This window comes from Mauremys reevesii, linkage group 4 (assembly GCF_016161935.1).
Source record: "Mauremys reevesii isolate NIE-2019 linkage group 4, ASM1616193v1, whole genome shotgun sequence".
In the NCBI taxonomy this organism is placed as follows: Eukaryota; Metazoa; Chordata; order Testudines; family Geoemydidae; genus Mauremys; species Mauremys reevesii.
The window spans coordinates 91,902,850-91,919,706 of record NC_052626.1 but is presented as its reverse complement, the minus strand read 5'-3'; the positions used below and the strand labels follow the sequence as shown (position 1 = coordinate 91,919,706).

The following is a 16,857-nucleotide window of genomic DNA, read 5'->3' as shown; positions in this document are numbered from 1 at the left end:
ATGCTTTCAGATGTCTTAAAAAAGCAACACACCGATGCAGAAACTACAGAATGCGAACCACCAAAAAAGAAAATTAACCTTCTGCTGGTGGCATCTGACTGAGATAATGAAAATGAACATGTGTCGCTCTGCTCTGCTTTGGTTCATTATTGAGCAGAATCCATCATTAGCATGGATGCATATATTCTGGAATGGTAGTTGAAGCATGAAGGGACATATGAATTTTAGTGCATCTGGCACGTAAATATCTTGTGATGCTGGCTACAACAGTGCTATGTGAATGCCTGTTCTCACTTTCAGGTGATGTTGTAAACAAGACATGGGCAGCATTATCTCCTGCAAATTGTAACCAAACTTGTTTGTCTGAGCGATTGACTGAAGTAGGACTGAGTGGACTTATAGGTTCTAAAGTTTCACATTGTTTTATTTTTGAATACAGGTTTTTTTTGTACATAATTCTACATTTGTAAGTTCAACTTTCATTATAAAGAGATTGTACTGTGGTACTTGTATTAGGTGAATTGAAATATACTATTGCTTTTGTTTTTTACAGTGCAAATATTTGTAATAAAAATAAATATAAAGTGAGCACTGTACACTTTGTATTCTGCCTTGTAATATATATGAAAATGTAGAAAACATCTACAAATATTTAAATAAATGATATTCTGTTATTGTTTAACAGTGCGATTAATCGTGTGATTAACGGCAATTAATTCTTGAATCGCACAATTAATCGCAACTATTTTTTTTAATCGCTTGACACCCTAGTAGATACTAATATTTTTGTTAATAAAAATGCATGAACCCTCCTTAGTGTATTACTCCTTCGTGTAGTATTTTGTATGTGTCTTTACAAGTTACAGTTGTAGTAGAAAGCAACTTCTTGCTTATTAGTGAGAGTATGGATAGTATATTTTACAGTATTTGAAAAATTAGCATTAGCCTGGCAGGGGAATGGACTGGGTGGTATAGTCATCTAAGTGGTAGGATTCCATATGGCTAAAATTAACAAAATGATTTAGCATATTCAGTATTTTGTATAGTCAGATTTCAATTGTTTTATATACATATATCAGGATTTACTGAAATCACAGTTTAGTTTAGTTTGAATTGTGGTGGAATGTACTTAAATATGGATTGTTCCCCCCTCCCTCCACTTTTAAAGTTTTAATTCTAACCTTAAGTTGACTTTTGCCTACTGTGTGACCTCCTCTATAATTTTTAGTTTTATTTCCTGTGTGGGATCGGAAGTACACATAAATCATGCCTTAGGCTGACCTGTTCCTTAGCGTAGATAATATTTTGATTCATACTGTGTAACACAATTTTTACAACAATGCTGATTTCTTTTTTTGTCAGCCTGGAGTTCCTTTGATTTGGGATTTTAAGGAAAGTAAAAATCTACTTTAGTTTGCAAAGAGACAGTTGTTTAATGCAAGAGCTCTTCATCTCTTGAGACCTTAGTGAAAATCTAGATGGGATCACATGTAAAGTGACTGTCTAACCATACACACGAAAGCTTATGCCCAAATAAATCTGTTAGTCTTTAAGGTGCCACTGGACTCCTTGTTGTTTTTAACAATCCTCAGTTAGACATCCATTCAAATAAGAACATTGCCTCATAGCTTGGCACAGGTCCATATGTTTAGTTGTCTCTGCTCAAGGCAGAACCAGGCCAGGAACGAACTAGGGTTTTGCAAGTCAGGATTAAGATCTGTGAGAGTAGAGTGGTGTGAATTTGGATTTGTATTTCATTACAAATCAGAAACTTTAGCCTGGGTTTGCCTAAAGGTTTGTGAACCTTTCATCAAATCTGCAGTGAATTTCTTGTGAATCTGAGTGACTTCAGAGGTTTTCCATCACAAAAAGATTTGTGTTCTATATATTCCTTATAGGAATTAAGAACCGGATAGAAAATTTGGACATGTAACATGATCATCTTTTGACCTGTATGAGCACTGTTTACATACCAGTCTCCCTATTTTTTTATTTATATTGCCTACCTGGTTTTTTAAAGTATATGAAGAAAAAAGAGTCAAATCTTGAATTCTCTGTTCAGCAAATTCCCATAGATAATAGAATTTAGGATTTGGCCAAAGGTGGGGGAAGTATGTGTGTGTGAACAAGAACTAATATTTTCAAATAATATTGTAAATAGTAAGAACAAGGATTATATTAAGTAAAATAGAAATGTTGGAATTCAAGTAATAAGTAGTGATTTTGGAGCCTTCCTAATGGAAAGAAGGTAGAGCAATTTAAGGAGAGTACTTGCAGCAAGGAGGTAAAACAGATTTTAATACCTGGTGGTCACTCAATCCTGATCTTCCCTAATGGGCCCTCCTTATCCAGGCCAAACCAATAGGGCCAGTTTTTATTAAAAATGACCTTCCTATAGAAGAATCTTGAGACAGCTTTGAAGTGCCTAGTGAAACTGAGAATCCCATGCTGAGGGAACTGCTGTGTTTTATAGGACACTGTCAAGGCAATATTCCTGCAGGTGACATTCATGTCTAATGCATGGTTTGGCAAACTGCTATGAGGCTGAAGGAAGAAGGGAATTTTAAATGATGAAACTCTGCTTATAGACTAGATAAACTGGAAAACCCAGTTTGGTTACCCAAATTGTTAGCAGTTTACCTTGGGGGCTGTAGATAAATGACTTGTGTTGATTTGTTGTAGCAGAAAGCAAAACTTTATTTCTGAGATGCTTGTTTCCTGTTAGACTCAGAATATCCTTAGTATATTTCACAAGCACAGTACAGAGATACCTTATTGTTGCCAGTGATACTAGGTTATCAGACTTCCACCAAATGTATATTTTTCTCTTACACTTTTGAAGATAACCAATGGGCTTAAATGGAGTAACGAAGTAAGAAGTTATCTGTGGCATCATTTTGCAGAATCTTTCTGTAGGGTAGTACTGCAAGAATTAACGGTGATCCTGTCATCATTAATTTCAATGGTTTCCTGTTTGATGCTGTCAGACTTCCTTGAAGTGAAGGTAGGAGCTAGGCAAAGGCATTGAAACGCTAGCAGCAAGGCTACAGAAGGAGGTGGGGTATGGAGTAGCATACGTCTAGGGGACTGGATGGCCTGCTCTGCAGGTAGACAAAGTTGTCTAGTTTCCTGCACATCTGCTCCTGACGTTCTTTTCTCTGGGAGAACTTGATATGGCCTTAGCTTTGGAAGATCTTCGTTTCCATCTTCACATACTCCACATACCATCCCATTCTGCCTACATGCATACATTTGACCTCTACCCATTCATCTGTATTGTTGTCCTCTGAGATCTGACAAGCTAAATTGGGTTGGGTCCGGTCAATAGTTGGATAGGCAATCTCCAAGGTGCACCTAGATGCTGCTGGATGCGGTGTTTGTAAGGCTGAAGGTAGCACTCTTCCTTCCTAGTCAGTATTAAAAACCAGCATAAGAACATAAGAATGGCCATACTGGGTCAAAGGCCCATCCAGCCCAGTATCCTGTCTGCCTACAGTAGCCAATGCCAGGTGCCCCAGAGGGAGTGAACCTAATGGGTAATGATCAAAAGATCTCTCTCCTGCCATCCAACTCCACCCTCTGACAAACAGCTATCCTGGCTAATAGACATTAATGGATTTAACCTCCATGAATTTGTCTTGTTCACTTTTAAACCCTATTATAGTCCTAGCCTTCACAACCTCCTCAGGCAAGGAGTTCTACAGGCTGACTGTGCGCTGTCTGAAGAAGAACTTCCTTTTATTTGTTTTAAACCTGCTGCCCATTAATTTCATTTGGTGGCCCCTAGTTCTTAATTATGGGAACAAGTAAATAACTTTTCCTTATTCACTTTCTCCACACCACTCATGATTTTATATACCTCTGTCATATCCCCCCCCATTAGTCTCCTCTTTTCCAAGCTGAAAATTCCTAGCCTCTTTAAGCTTTCCTCATATGGGACCCGTTCCAAACCCCTAATCATTTTAGTTGCCCTTCTCTGAACTTTTTCTAGTGCCAGTATATCTTTTTTGAGATGAGGAGACCACATCTGTATGCAGTATTCAAGATGTGGGCGTACCATGGATTTATACAAGGGCAATAACATATTCTCCATCTTATTCTCTATCCCTTTTTTAATGATTTCTAACGTCCTGTTTGCTTTTTTGACTGCCGCTGCACACTGCGTGGACGTCTTCAGAGAACTATCTACGATGACTCCAAGATCTCTTTCCAGATTAGTTGTAGCTAAATTAGCCCCCATCATATTGTATGTATAGTTGGGGTTATTTTTTCCAACATGCATGACTTTACGTTTATCCACATTAAATTTCATTTGCCATTTTGTTGCCCAATCACTTAGTTTTGTGAGATCTTTTTGAAGTTCTTCACAGTCTGCTTTGGATTTAACTATTTTGAGCAGTTTAGTATCATCTGCAAACTTTGCCACCTCACTGTTTACCCCTTTCTCCAGATCATTTATGAATAATTTAAATAGGATTGGTCCTAGGACTGACCATTGGGAACACCACTAGTTACCCCTCTCCATTCTGAAAATCTAACATTTATTCCTATCCGTTGTTCTCTGTCTTTTAACCAGTTCTCAATCCATGAAAAGATCTTCCCTCTTATCCCATTATAACTTAATTTAGGTAAGAGCCTTTGGTGAGGGACCTTGAAATCTAAGTACATTATGTCCACTGGATCCCCCTTGTCCACATGTTTGTTGACCCCTTCAAAGAACTCTAATAGATTAGTAAGACATGATTTCCCTTTACAGAAACCATGTTGACTTTTGCCCAACAATTTATGTTCTTCTATGTGTCTGAGAATTTTATTTTATAATTGTTTCAGATAATTTGCCCAGTACTGATGTTCGACTTCCCGGTCTGTAATTGCCGGGATCACCTCTAGAGCCCTTTTAAAATGTTGGCGTTACATTAGCTATCTTCCAGTCATTCGGTACAGAAGCCGATTTGAAGGACAGGTTACAAACCATACTTAATAGTTTTGCAATTTCACATATGAGTTTTTTCAGAACTCTTGGGTGAATGCGATTTGGTCCCAGTGACTTGTTACTGTTAAGTTTATCATTTAATTCCAAAACCTGCTCTAATGACACTTCAATCTGTGACAATTCCTGAGATTTGTCACCTACAAAGGATGGCTCAGGTTTGGGAATCTCCCTAACATCCTCAGCCGTGAAGACTGAAGCAAAGAATTCATTTAGTTTCTCTGCAATTACTTTATCGTCTTTAAGCGCTCCTTTTGTATCTCGATCATCCAGAGACCCCATTGGTTGTTTTGCAGGCTTCCTGCTTCTGATGTACTTAAAAAACATTTTGTTATTACCTTTTGAGTTTTTGGCTAGCTGTGCTTCAAACTCCTTTTTGGCTTTTCTTATTACATTTTTACACTTAATTTGCCAGTGTTTATGCTCCTTTCTATTTACCTCACTAGGATTTGACTTCCACTTTTTAAAAGATGCCTTTTTATCTCTCACTGCTTCTTTTACATTGTTGTTAAGCCACGGTGGCTCTTTTTTAGTTCTTTTACTGTGTTTTTTAATTTGGGGTATACATTTAAGTTGGGCCTCTTATTCTGGTGTCTTTGAAAAGCGTCCATGCAGCTTTCAGGGATTTCACTCTAGTCACTGTTCCTTTTAATTTCTGTTTAATTAACCTCCTCATTTTTGCATAGTTCCCCTTTCTGAAATTAAATGCTACAGTGTTGGGCTGTTGAGGAGTTGCCAATCCCTGCTCTATGCCGATGGGAGACAGGAATGTTAAATGTTGTTATATTATGGTCACTATTTCCAAGCGGTCCTGTTATAGTTACCTGTTGGACCAGATCCTGCACTCTGGACTAAATCAAGAATTGCCTATTCCCTTGTGAGTTCCTGTACCAGCTGCTCCAAGAAGCAGTCATTTAAAGTATCGAGAAATTTTGTCTCTGCATTTCGTCCCGAGGTGACACATACCCAGTCAATATGGGGATATTTGAAATCCCCCACTATTATTGAGTTCTTTATTTTGATAGCCTCTCTAATCTCCCTTAGCATTTCATCGTCACTATCACTGTCCTGGTCAGGTGGTCGATAATAGATCTCTACTGTTATATTCTTATTAGAGCATGGAATTACTGTCCATAGAGATTCTATGAAATGTGGATTTGTTTAAGATTTTTACTTCATTGGATTCTACATTTTCTTTCACATATAATGCCACTCCCCCGCACATCCTGTTCTGTCCTTCCAATATATTTTGTACCCCGGAATGGTTGTGTCCGATTGATTGTCCTCACTCCACCAGGTTTCTGTGACGCCTATGATATCAATATCCTTCTTTAACACGAGGCACTCTAGTTCACCCATCTTATTATTTAGACTTCTAGCATTTGTGTACAAGCACTTTAAAAACTTGTCACTGTTTATTTGTCTGCCCTTTTCTAATGTGTCAGATTCTTTTTTATGTGAATGTTTCTCATCTGATCTGGCCCATACTTGAACCTCTTCCATCCTCTCCTCCTGAGTAGAACCTAGAGAATCTCTATCAATAGACTCTCCTCTAAGAGAAGTCTCTGTCCGATCAATGTGCTCCGCTGCAGCAATCGGCTTTCCCCCATCTCTTAGTTTAAAAACTGCTCTGCAACCTTTTTAATGTTAAGTGCCAGCAGTCTGGATTTACCTTCCTGTATAGGCTCCCCCTATCCCAAAAGTTTCCCCAGCTCCTAATAAATCTAAACCCCTCCTCTCTACACCATCATCTCATCCATGCATTGAGACTCTGAAGCTCTGCCTGCCTACCTGGCCCTGTGAAGCCATTTCTGAGAATGCTATCATAGAGGTCCTGGATTTCAGTCTCTTTCCTAGCAGCCTAAATTTGGCCTCCAGGACATCCCTCCTATCCTTTCCTATGTCATTGGTACCTACATGTACCACAACCACCAGCTCCTCCCCAGCACTACACATAAGTCTATCCAGATGCCTCGAGAGATCTGCAACCTTTGCACCAGGCAGGCAAGTCACCATATGGTTCTCCCGGTCATCACAAACCCAGCTATCCATGTTTCTAATGATCGAATCTCACATTACTAACACCTGCCTTTTCCTAATGACTGGAGTTCCCTCCACCGGAGAGGTAACCTCAGTGCGAGACGATACCCCAACATCATCTGGAAGGAGCGTCCCAACTATGGGAAGGTTTCCCTCTGCTCCCGTTGACTGCTCTACTTCGCTGGGCCTTCATCCTCCTCAACAGTGCAGGGGCTGCCTGACTGGAGGTGGGACAAATCTACAGTGTCCCAGAAAGCCTCCCTGAGCTCCTCCAGTTCCGCCACCCTGGCCTCCAAAGCCCGTACGCAGTCTCTGAGGGCCAGGAGCTCCTTGCACTGAATGCACACATATGCCACCCGCTCACAGGGCAGGTAATCATACATCTTGCACTCAGCACAATAAACTGGATAGCCCCCAATCTGCTGCTGGGCTTCTGCCTGCATTCTCTCCTACAACTATCTAGGTTAATTATAGGGTTTTTATTTAAATCAAGATGATTTTATTATAGTTTAGTGTAAAGGTTTTAAAGAATGGCAAGTGTATCTCTCCCCCTTTCCACTCCCCTTCCAGAACTCCCTCTCGAAACTCCCTGTTAGCGGCCCCTGTTTGCAAAGCTCCCTGGTGGCTTGCTCACTGCTTTATAAAGCCCTGGCCTTCCTGATAGCCCCTCCTCCTTGTTTAGAAGCTCACAGCTTCCAACTTCTGGCCACAGCACATGGCCCTTCAAACAAACAGACAAACAGACACAAGCTCAGCACACAGCAAGTAACCCCCAAAGACAAACACACACTACAGACAGCCACTTACCCCAAGGGTCCCGTATTTGCTCCTCCTTCACCTCGTATTAAAGGTTATTGTCGTGAGGCTGGAATAAATGGAAAAGAAAACCACCATTACTGAAAAATGCCTTTGCCTTGTTTAAGGATTGTAAAGGGCTAATGAATTTGATTTTATATTAATATTTTTTTAAAGTAGCACCAAAAGAGAGATTATTTTCTTTCTAAAATGTAATCACAGTTTCATAGAAGTTAGAGATGGCAAAGTACTCAGGCCATCTTGTCATGTCTCATTAGCAAAAGATTGAATGTATTTATTCTTCAAACAATTTTATCAATCAATAATTTCAGGGCCAGATCCTCAGCTGGTATAAATTGGCATAGTTTTATTGATTTCAGTGGAGCGATACCATTTTATAGCACCTATGGATCTGACACTTAAACTTTATGCTCTAGAAAAAATTGTTCAGTGTTTTGAAATTAAAGAGATGTTTGTTTTTATTTTGTAAGAGGAAAATTATGTGCTTCAACATTTCTTTTGAGCATTTCTCAAATATTTCATTTGTCTGTGCAGAGTTCTTGGTCTGGCTAAAAAATAAATTTAACAAGCAGAAGGAGTTATAATTACATATATCTGTGGCTTCTGGATTGGTTCTAATTGTGAATGGCATATGTTTCACTAGTGAGACTGATATAATGATTTGTAGCAGGTAGAATACAAGACATACCTAAAGGAAGTCACTTGGAAACATAATTTTACCTCCTTCACAGGCAAAGTGTTATGGGTTTTTGTCTGTCTGTTTTTCCTATAGGTCTATAAGAAATCAAATCACCCACACTGGTGTTAGCAGTCTGCTTTCTGCCTGTACACATAAACTTGTTTTATAATCTCAGGATGGTCAGCATCTGGAGTTCAGCCAGATTAATCCTTGTCAAACACTACTTAAATGTTATGATGATTAATTCTGATATAAATACATTAGTTAAATGTTTTAGCTGAATTATAAATAGTTTAAAGTGTTAAGTAGCCATTGTGAATCCATACTAAAACTGGATCATAGTAATTAAAGATGGAAGGTCTAAAGTTATTAGATCAATCAATCAATCCATTTTTTGCTAGGTAGGACTAGTTTCCCCTCCCCGCCCCAATAGAAGATGTTTTTCATTATTAATATTTGGAATATTTTACACTCATCAGCAGTATAAAATAGAACTCAGATAAATCTTATTTTAATAAAAACATCTTCACTGCTTTATTTAAAGACAATATTTGGCTTTTCATTCATAGATCTCAAAGTGCTTTACAAAGGAAGTACTATTGTTTCCATTTTGCACATGCAGAACCTGAGGCACAGAGATGAGACGTGATTTGCTGAGGGCACACAACTGGTCATTTGCAAGGCTGTGTATAAAACCCAGGTTGTTTTGACTCAAGTCCAATGCTTTATATGCTGGACCACTTTGCCACTATATTTTACTAATGTTCCCAATGCTAGGAAAGTTGGCAAATGATATTACAAGTTGTTGCCTAACCAGTTTATTAAATCAATCTAATAACTTCTAAGTAAGAAAAACACATTAGTTAATTATGTGAACATATTATACTGACAAACAAATAATGGAAAACGTTTGTGAACTCTGAATACAGAATATTAAAAATAAACTCCTGTATATGGAAAGTATATAGTCTTTTATTGATAACAAGCAGGGTTTCTTAAAAAGGCAGCATGTTTTGATGCAGAGCTAGTTAAACTGCTGCTGCACTGCAATGCACTACTTGGACTTTTGAGCCCGCCCCCCCCTCCCAGGTCACCAGTCACTGCTCTTCTGGAATGTGCTTGGAGTCAACCTTCAGGGAAAGCTTCATTGAGGTTTCAGATTGATGATGTAAAGCAACAGACCTTAGCATTTCCTTAGTCCATCACAATGGCGCCTGCAACACCTCAGTTCACCACTGTGCTGGCAGATGCATAAAACATGAAACAGACAAAGCTGAATTAATTTACTGACAATGAATTCTGATTCTAGATATTGGAGAAAGTTGACCTCTGGTCCTTCATTTCAGATGTTTTATGGGTTAGTTGAACATGTAGGAAGAGCAATCTTAACTGCACAAAATGTAGCGTTTCACTACGTTCAGCAAAAACAATACTGAAAGTTTTAGTTATCTCTATACTTTACTGCTAAAACATAATTGTCTTGTTGCAAGTTTGAAATGGTGCAAATAATATTTTAAAATGTGAAACAAGTGTTTTTGCTTTTGTAGGAAAGTTGGTTTGTCTGGTCACAAAAAATAGTCTACCAGTAACTTTTTATATATGAGTAAAATGCTTTATATTTCTACAGTTTTTGTTTTGTTACAATAAATAAAAGGCTAAGAACTAAAAGTAGTACCGTTTCTTAAAAAAAGAAGTAGTAAACCATTTGCAATAATACAGACAAGTAGTGTGTGTGAAAGTGACAGCTTGTGAAAAGAACATACCAGTATCCTATTACGCATTTGCATCAATTATACAAGACAAAACAGTGTGTCACTGAAAGAACATTCTGTGGTGCCCACCTGTGTTTTCCTAGGTGAAAGGGTAATTATTTTGCTGTTATTTCTTAATTTATTAATAGTCAGCACCGAACGTTAGAGTAAAAGATTATTCAAAACGAAGTGACAGATCAACTGTGTGGAAGATGTAATGATCTAGCTGCTGATAAGAAAAGCTATTAGTGTAAAGATAAAGGTCAGTATAGGATCTGAACTCTATTGATTGGTATTTCAGAAAAGATGAACGCTACAAACTGAACTCCGCTGGTGTAAATTGGCACAGCTCCTTGAAGGTCAATGGAGCTGCAGTAATTTACACCAGCAGAGTATTTGGCCTTTTTTGGCCACAATTTAAGAGAGATTGTGAAGGAGAGGTGAGGTGATCTATGAGACAATTGCATAACATCCCTGTGGTAGCTATGGCAATTGCTTATGTGGAAAAGTAGTAGTTAACATGTTCTTCTTTTGATGCAGTTTAACAGCCGGGAACAAGGAGAAGTCAGCATTATGTGCAGGTCCACAGACCACAGCTTGATTACTACTAGAATAAGTGATTTAAGACAGTAAACACAAGTCAGATTTGGATAAGTGGGAATACTGGAATGAAAGGGTTTAGATTTAGAAAAAACCCAGATGTTTACTGTTCATAATTAGGTTATGAATGTGAATGCAGTTCAGTAGGTTTACAGGAGCAATAATGCCTTCCACCCAGCTATCACTGTGATTAACAGTGTGTTTTGTTATTGCACCCAAGGCCATTATTAACATTTCACTTCATTGCTGCTGTTAGCATATTTTCTCAGGGAATATTACTTAAATCAGGTTAACTAAGAAGAATCCAGTTGGAGATTTTTATTTACTGGCATAAGTAAACTGCACTTGGCAAATTAATGGTTAGTAGTTACTTTTATTAGACTAAAACCAAATGCCAACAGCCATGGTCACTTTAAAAAAAAATCTCATTCCCACTTGAGGATTTCTGTTCTAAATGTAACTAAAATCTGTAATTTATTTAAATTTCATTGTTTGTAGTGTTAATTTACAACCATGAACTATATGATACTAGAAAAATATTCCTAGCAAGTAAGCAGAAGTGATACAGATGAGCAAGTGGACTAGGAGAAACTTATATGCACAGTACAGAAGTACAGTCATTACTCTGATCACACAGCCTGACATTTTTGCTCTTCACAAATTACTTTGAGTGCATCAATGGGCATAAATAAACTACACTCTTATTGGCATTCCAATGATCAACCTAGTGAAATACAACCGTGTAATGCCTTATTGTTAACCCTTTCAGTATGAAGAGCTAAAGTTGCTCATTGTGTTGTTGAAATAGTTTGTTTGAGGTAGATGAAAATTGGTTCTCAATCAGAGAAGAATAGGTTTTTTATTTTAATTTTTCCCAGCCAGGGAAAACATGTATGATTATATTAATTGACTGCTGGATGCTCCTTTAGTTTAAAAAAAAAAAAGTAAAAGGGAAACTGTTTAAGCTGTGAATGAAGAATTCAGTTTTTAACTAAGATGTAATAATAGTTTCATTGACTTTAAGGGCAGAAGGGACCATTATGATCATATAGTCTGATCCTCTGTGTAATAAAGGCCAAACAACTTCACGCAGTAATGTTTTCATCAAACCATTAACTTCTGCTTGAGCTAGAGCAGCATATCTTTTAGAAAAAATAGCCAGTCTTGATTTAAAGACTTCAAATGATGAAGAATCTACTACATCACTTGGTAAGTTGTTCCAATGCTTAATAACCCTTACTGTTAAAAATGTATGCCATATTTCTAGCCTGAATTTGTCTAGCTTCAGCTTCCAGCCATTGGATCTCATTATGCATTTTTCTGCTAGATTAAAGAGCTGTCAACAAGCAGAAATTTCTTTTCCAATGTAGACCCCAATTAAGACACCTCAGAAACTTCTCTTGGATAAAATAAATAGATTAAGATTCTTAAGTCTCCTACTATTAGGCATGTTTTCCAGATCATAAATCATTCTTGTAGTGCTTCTCTGTACCCTTTCCAGTTTGTCAACATCTTTTTTGAAATGGCAAAACCAGAACTGGATGCAGTATTCCAATAAGGCTGTATACAGGGGTAACACTACCAAGGCTGTATAATGACGTAACTCCACTAATCTGTTCCTTCTTGATATTCCCCTCCTTATACATCCAAGCTTGGCATTCATCTTCTTAGTTACAGCATTGCACTGGGAGCTCGTGTTCTCTTGCTTATCTACCATTGCCCCTAAGTTCTTTTCGGTGTCGCTACTTTCCAGGATACGGTCCCCCATTTTATAAGTATGACCTACATCCTTTGTTCCTAGATGTGACCTTGCATTGACTGTATTAAAATACATATTTTGAGCCCATCTTAGCGTGCAATCCAGGTTGGTCTGTATAACTGACTTGTTCCCATCACTATTTATCACTCCACCAATTTTATACATGCGCAAATTTTGCCATTAATGAGTCTATATTTTCCTGTTTTCTTCCACACCATTGATAAAGATATTGATTAGCTTTGGCACAAAAACAGATCACTGCAAGACCCGACTAGAAACATCACTAGTGGGTGGCGATTCCCTATTTAGCATTACTTCTTGTGGCTTATCAGTTAACCAGTTTTGAATGTATTTAGTATGTGCTAAGTTGATTTTTGTGTAGTGATGTTGTTGTTTTTTTAATCAGAATGTTATACAGGACTAAGTCTGCCTTGCAGAAATCAAGATAGATTATCCCTGTCACTGAAGGTTTTTAAGAACTGGTTACATGAGCACCTGTCAGGAATGGTCTAAGTATACTTAATCCTGCCTCAGTACAGGGAGATGGACTAGATGACTTCTTGAAGGCCTTTCCAGCCCTTCATTTTTGTGATTCTATGATTGTATCAACACAGTTACATTTTTCAACCAAATGAAATTAAGTTTGTTTGGCAAGACCTGTTTTCAGTAAAACCAAGTTGATTGCCATCCTTTAATCCTTTACTAATTGCATTCTATATGAGCCTTTCCATGACTTTGCTCAGCACCAATGTCAGGCTAACTGGCTTACAGCTATCCAGGTCATCCTATTTACCCTTTTAAAATATTGACTGCACATGATTGTTTTTCTATTCTTTTGAAACTTCCCCAGTATTCAAAGATTTGTTACAAATCAACATTAATGGTTCTGAGGGCTAATTGGCCAAGTCTTTTAAAACTCTTGAGTGCAAGTTATCTGGTCCTGTGGGTTTAAAAAGATTTAACTTTAATGGCTGCTATTTAACATTCTTCTTAGGGCTTGTCTACACTACAGGACTATTTCGAATCTACTTAAGTCGAATTTGTGGATTCGACCTTAATAAGTCGAATTTGTGTATCCATACTAAATACACAAATTCGAACTTAGTCCACATTCACGGGGCCAGCTTGACTTAACCTATCCCACAGTTCCACTCCCGCTGCCCATTTATTTCAATGCATGCTGGGAAAATGTCATTGAACCGTCAATCCCGCCCTCCCTGTCTTCCTGAAATCTGTTCGCGCCCTTCTCTGGTCGGTTACAGCGTGACGCCACAGCACTGCGAGCATGGAGCCCGCTGCGATCATCGCTGCACTTATGGCCGTTGTCAACTCCTCGCACATTATCGCCCACCTCTTCCACAGTCAGATGCTGAGAACAGCACGGTGAGAGACCTCTCACAAAGCAGGTACGCCGGGCAGTGGAGATCATGGTGGCAATGGGTCAAGTTCATGGTGCGATTCTGGGCAAACAAGCACAGACTGGTGGGACCGCATAGTGCTGCAGGTCTGGGATGACACAAGTGGGCTGCGAAACTTCAGGATGGGCACTTTCCTTGAACTGTGTGACTTGCTGTCCCCTGCCCTGAAGCGCCAGGACACAAGGATGCGAGCAGCCCTGACTGTGCAGAAGGTGGCCCATAGCCCCTCTGAAACTTGCCACGCCAGACAGCTACCGGTCAGTAGCGAACCACTTTGGCGATTGCTGTCATTCAAGTAGCCCACGCAATCGTTGAGCAACTGCTCTCAAAGGTAGTGACTGTCGGAAATGTCCAGGCCATCAATTCCCAAACTGCGGTGGGGCTATAGATGGGACTCACATCCCTATCCTGGCACCAGCCCACCAGGCCAGCGAGTACATTAACCGAAAGGGCTACTTTTCAATGGTGCTGCAAGCTGTGGTGGACCATAGGGGACGTTTTACCAACATCAACGCCGGGTGGGCGGGCAAGGTTCAGTGTTCAGGAACTCTGGTCTGTTTAGACGCCCAGGCAGGCACTTTCTTCCCGGACCACAAAATAACGGTTGGGGATGTGCAGATGCCTACAGTGATCCTCGGGGGCCTACCCGCTACCGGCCTACCCGCTAATGCCCTGGCTCATGAAGCCCTATACAGGCGCCTTGGACACTGAAAAGGAACTCTTCAACTACCGGCTGAGCAAGTGCAGAATGGTGGTGGAGTGTGCTTCGGACGTCTCAAGGGAGATGGCGGCGGACATCAGCGAAAAGAATATCCCGTAGTTATTGCTGCTTGCTGTGTGCTCCACAATCTCTGTGAGAGCAAGGGAGGTTGAGGCAAATCGCCTGGCTGCTGTTTACGATCAGCCAGACACCCGTGCTGAGAGAATATCCCAGCATGCATCAGGAGAGCAGGGTAACCTGTGACTGTCCACTTGATTTTAAGAGAGCCTGATCAAGTTTTCCCCACTTCCCAAGGACGTTTTAAAACTAAGGACATGTTTTAGTAATTAATAATAAATCTTTCGTTGACTTTGCATTTCTGTTTATTCGTTGAAACATGGAAGCATTCTGTGCTGGTTAAGGTGTGCACTGATGGGTGGGTTTGCAGGAAGGGGCGAGGGTGCTGTCCTTGGATAGGGGTTACCATGACGGCTGTGGGTTTGGGCGAAGGGGGGGGAGGTGGGGAAGGGTGAGTATCTGCCCCTGGATGAGGTCTCTTTTGGGGCTCGTGGCACCGGGAGGATCGTGACTACGGTCCAAATGCATGTGAAGGGAAGCCTGCCTTTACATTCGGGATGTCAGGCACCAGGACCCTGCACAAGCATACACATCAAGGAAAGACCGGGCAGCATACACCACACAGACTGTCCCTGGTGCCTAGTGACTGCAGTCTGTGTGTGCCCTGCAGTTGACCCTGCAGCCAAGTCTGTAGCATGGCACTGTGGGCTATGCAGTGACATTACAATTCCCCACAGAACAACAGAAAGTCTACTGACACCAGAAACGTGACGGCAACAGTCAGTACCACCAACCCGCTTTTAATCAGGTAATACACCGTGGGGGGATAGAACTTGGAGTTGGGACTGGTTGATGCTGTAAACAAAGACCTTGTACAAATTTACAGTTGTCTCTAACATGCGGTGCAGGGACAGTTCTCCTCCGTCTTGTCACTTTGGGTGAGGGACAGGACTTCTCTGGGCGTGGAGGCGGTTGCAGATGCACTGCAGGGGGCTCTCTCCTCCTGACTGCGGTCTTGCAGAACATCTGCTCCTCATTAGACCAAGCAGCGTTTGAGTCGCCTGCTGGTCTTCCTGCCGCCACCTATCCTCCCGTTCCAGGTGTGTGCGATGCTGCTGACACAGGCTCTCCTCGACTGTCTCTGCTCTGCCGCCTCCGCTCTGGAGCTGGCCATCAGTTCCTGGAACATGTCGTCCCTTGTCTTTCAGCCTCGCTGTGTGATGTGAAAAAGTAGGTGATTTCCTTGAACACATACATGTTTGCCAACAGTAAACACAGTCTAGTCAGTTTCAGTTAACAAGACCAAAGAGAAGTCTCAGGAGATCTCAGAACTAGTCCGAGATTTCCATTGCACTAAAGATAGCTGCATCCCTCTTGCACAAAGTCCTGGTAAGCCTTACAGTACATACTGCTTATCAGTTACTGGTTAGCTGTGCTCTCCTGCTAAAGGCAATGTGCAAAGCAGAAAGGATAAGCCTTTAGCAGCCCCGATCAATGCATGCTTGTTCTCTGTGGACTTCATTGTTATGCAACCTAATTGTAAACCATTAACAATAGTAACACTACACTAATTGCCCTACTTAGATGCAGTATTTGCAGACCGAGATCACCCTGAGGCGGGTCACTCGTGCCCAGAAAGACCGCATGTTACGGGACGCACTGCACAGACCAGGACCATATGCAGCAATGCTAGTAGAGGCGATGGTTCCACTCTATATTCGGATGTCCTGGCGTGGAAGAGTCTGCTTCAACCTCATGCGGAGGCTAACTGAATGACACCTAGAAATGTCGCTAGAGGACTATTTTTCTATCCCCATTTGTGTGGACCTTCTCTTTATATAGTTTAATATATATTATAGTTTAATATTTAGAATGTTTTAATTTGTAAATATTTAGAATTTCTTAAAGTCCATTTGTGTGGACCTTCTCTTCATATAATTTAATATATATTATAGTTTAATATTTAGAATTTTGTAAATACTGTTTCTATTTTTCTATAACAATGTTATAAAAATAAATGTTTATA

The 16,857-nt window shown here is 40.1% G+C and overlaps 1 long non-coding RNA gene across 1 annotated transcript in view; it reads right to left on the bottom strand.

Moving 5' to 3' along the window:
- Positions 1-2,682: 2,682 nt before the first annotated feature.
- The window catches only part of LOC120404228, a 46,678-nt gene continuing 32,503 nt past the window's right edge, over positions 2,683-16,857 (bottom strand). The window contains exons 2-3 of the long non-coding RNA XR_005597873.1: positions 7,838-7,895; positions 2,683-3,407 (exon numbers count right to left, since the gene is read on the bottom strand). This is a non-coding gene — a long non-coding RNA (uncharacterized LOC120404228). The remainder of the gene's footprint in view (positions 3,408-7,837; positions 7,896-16,857) is intronic.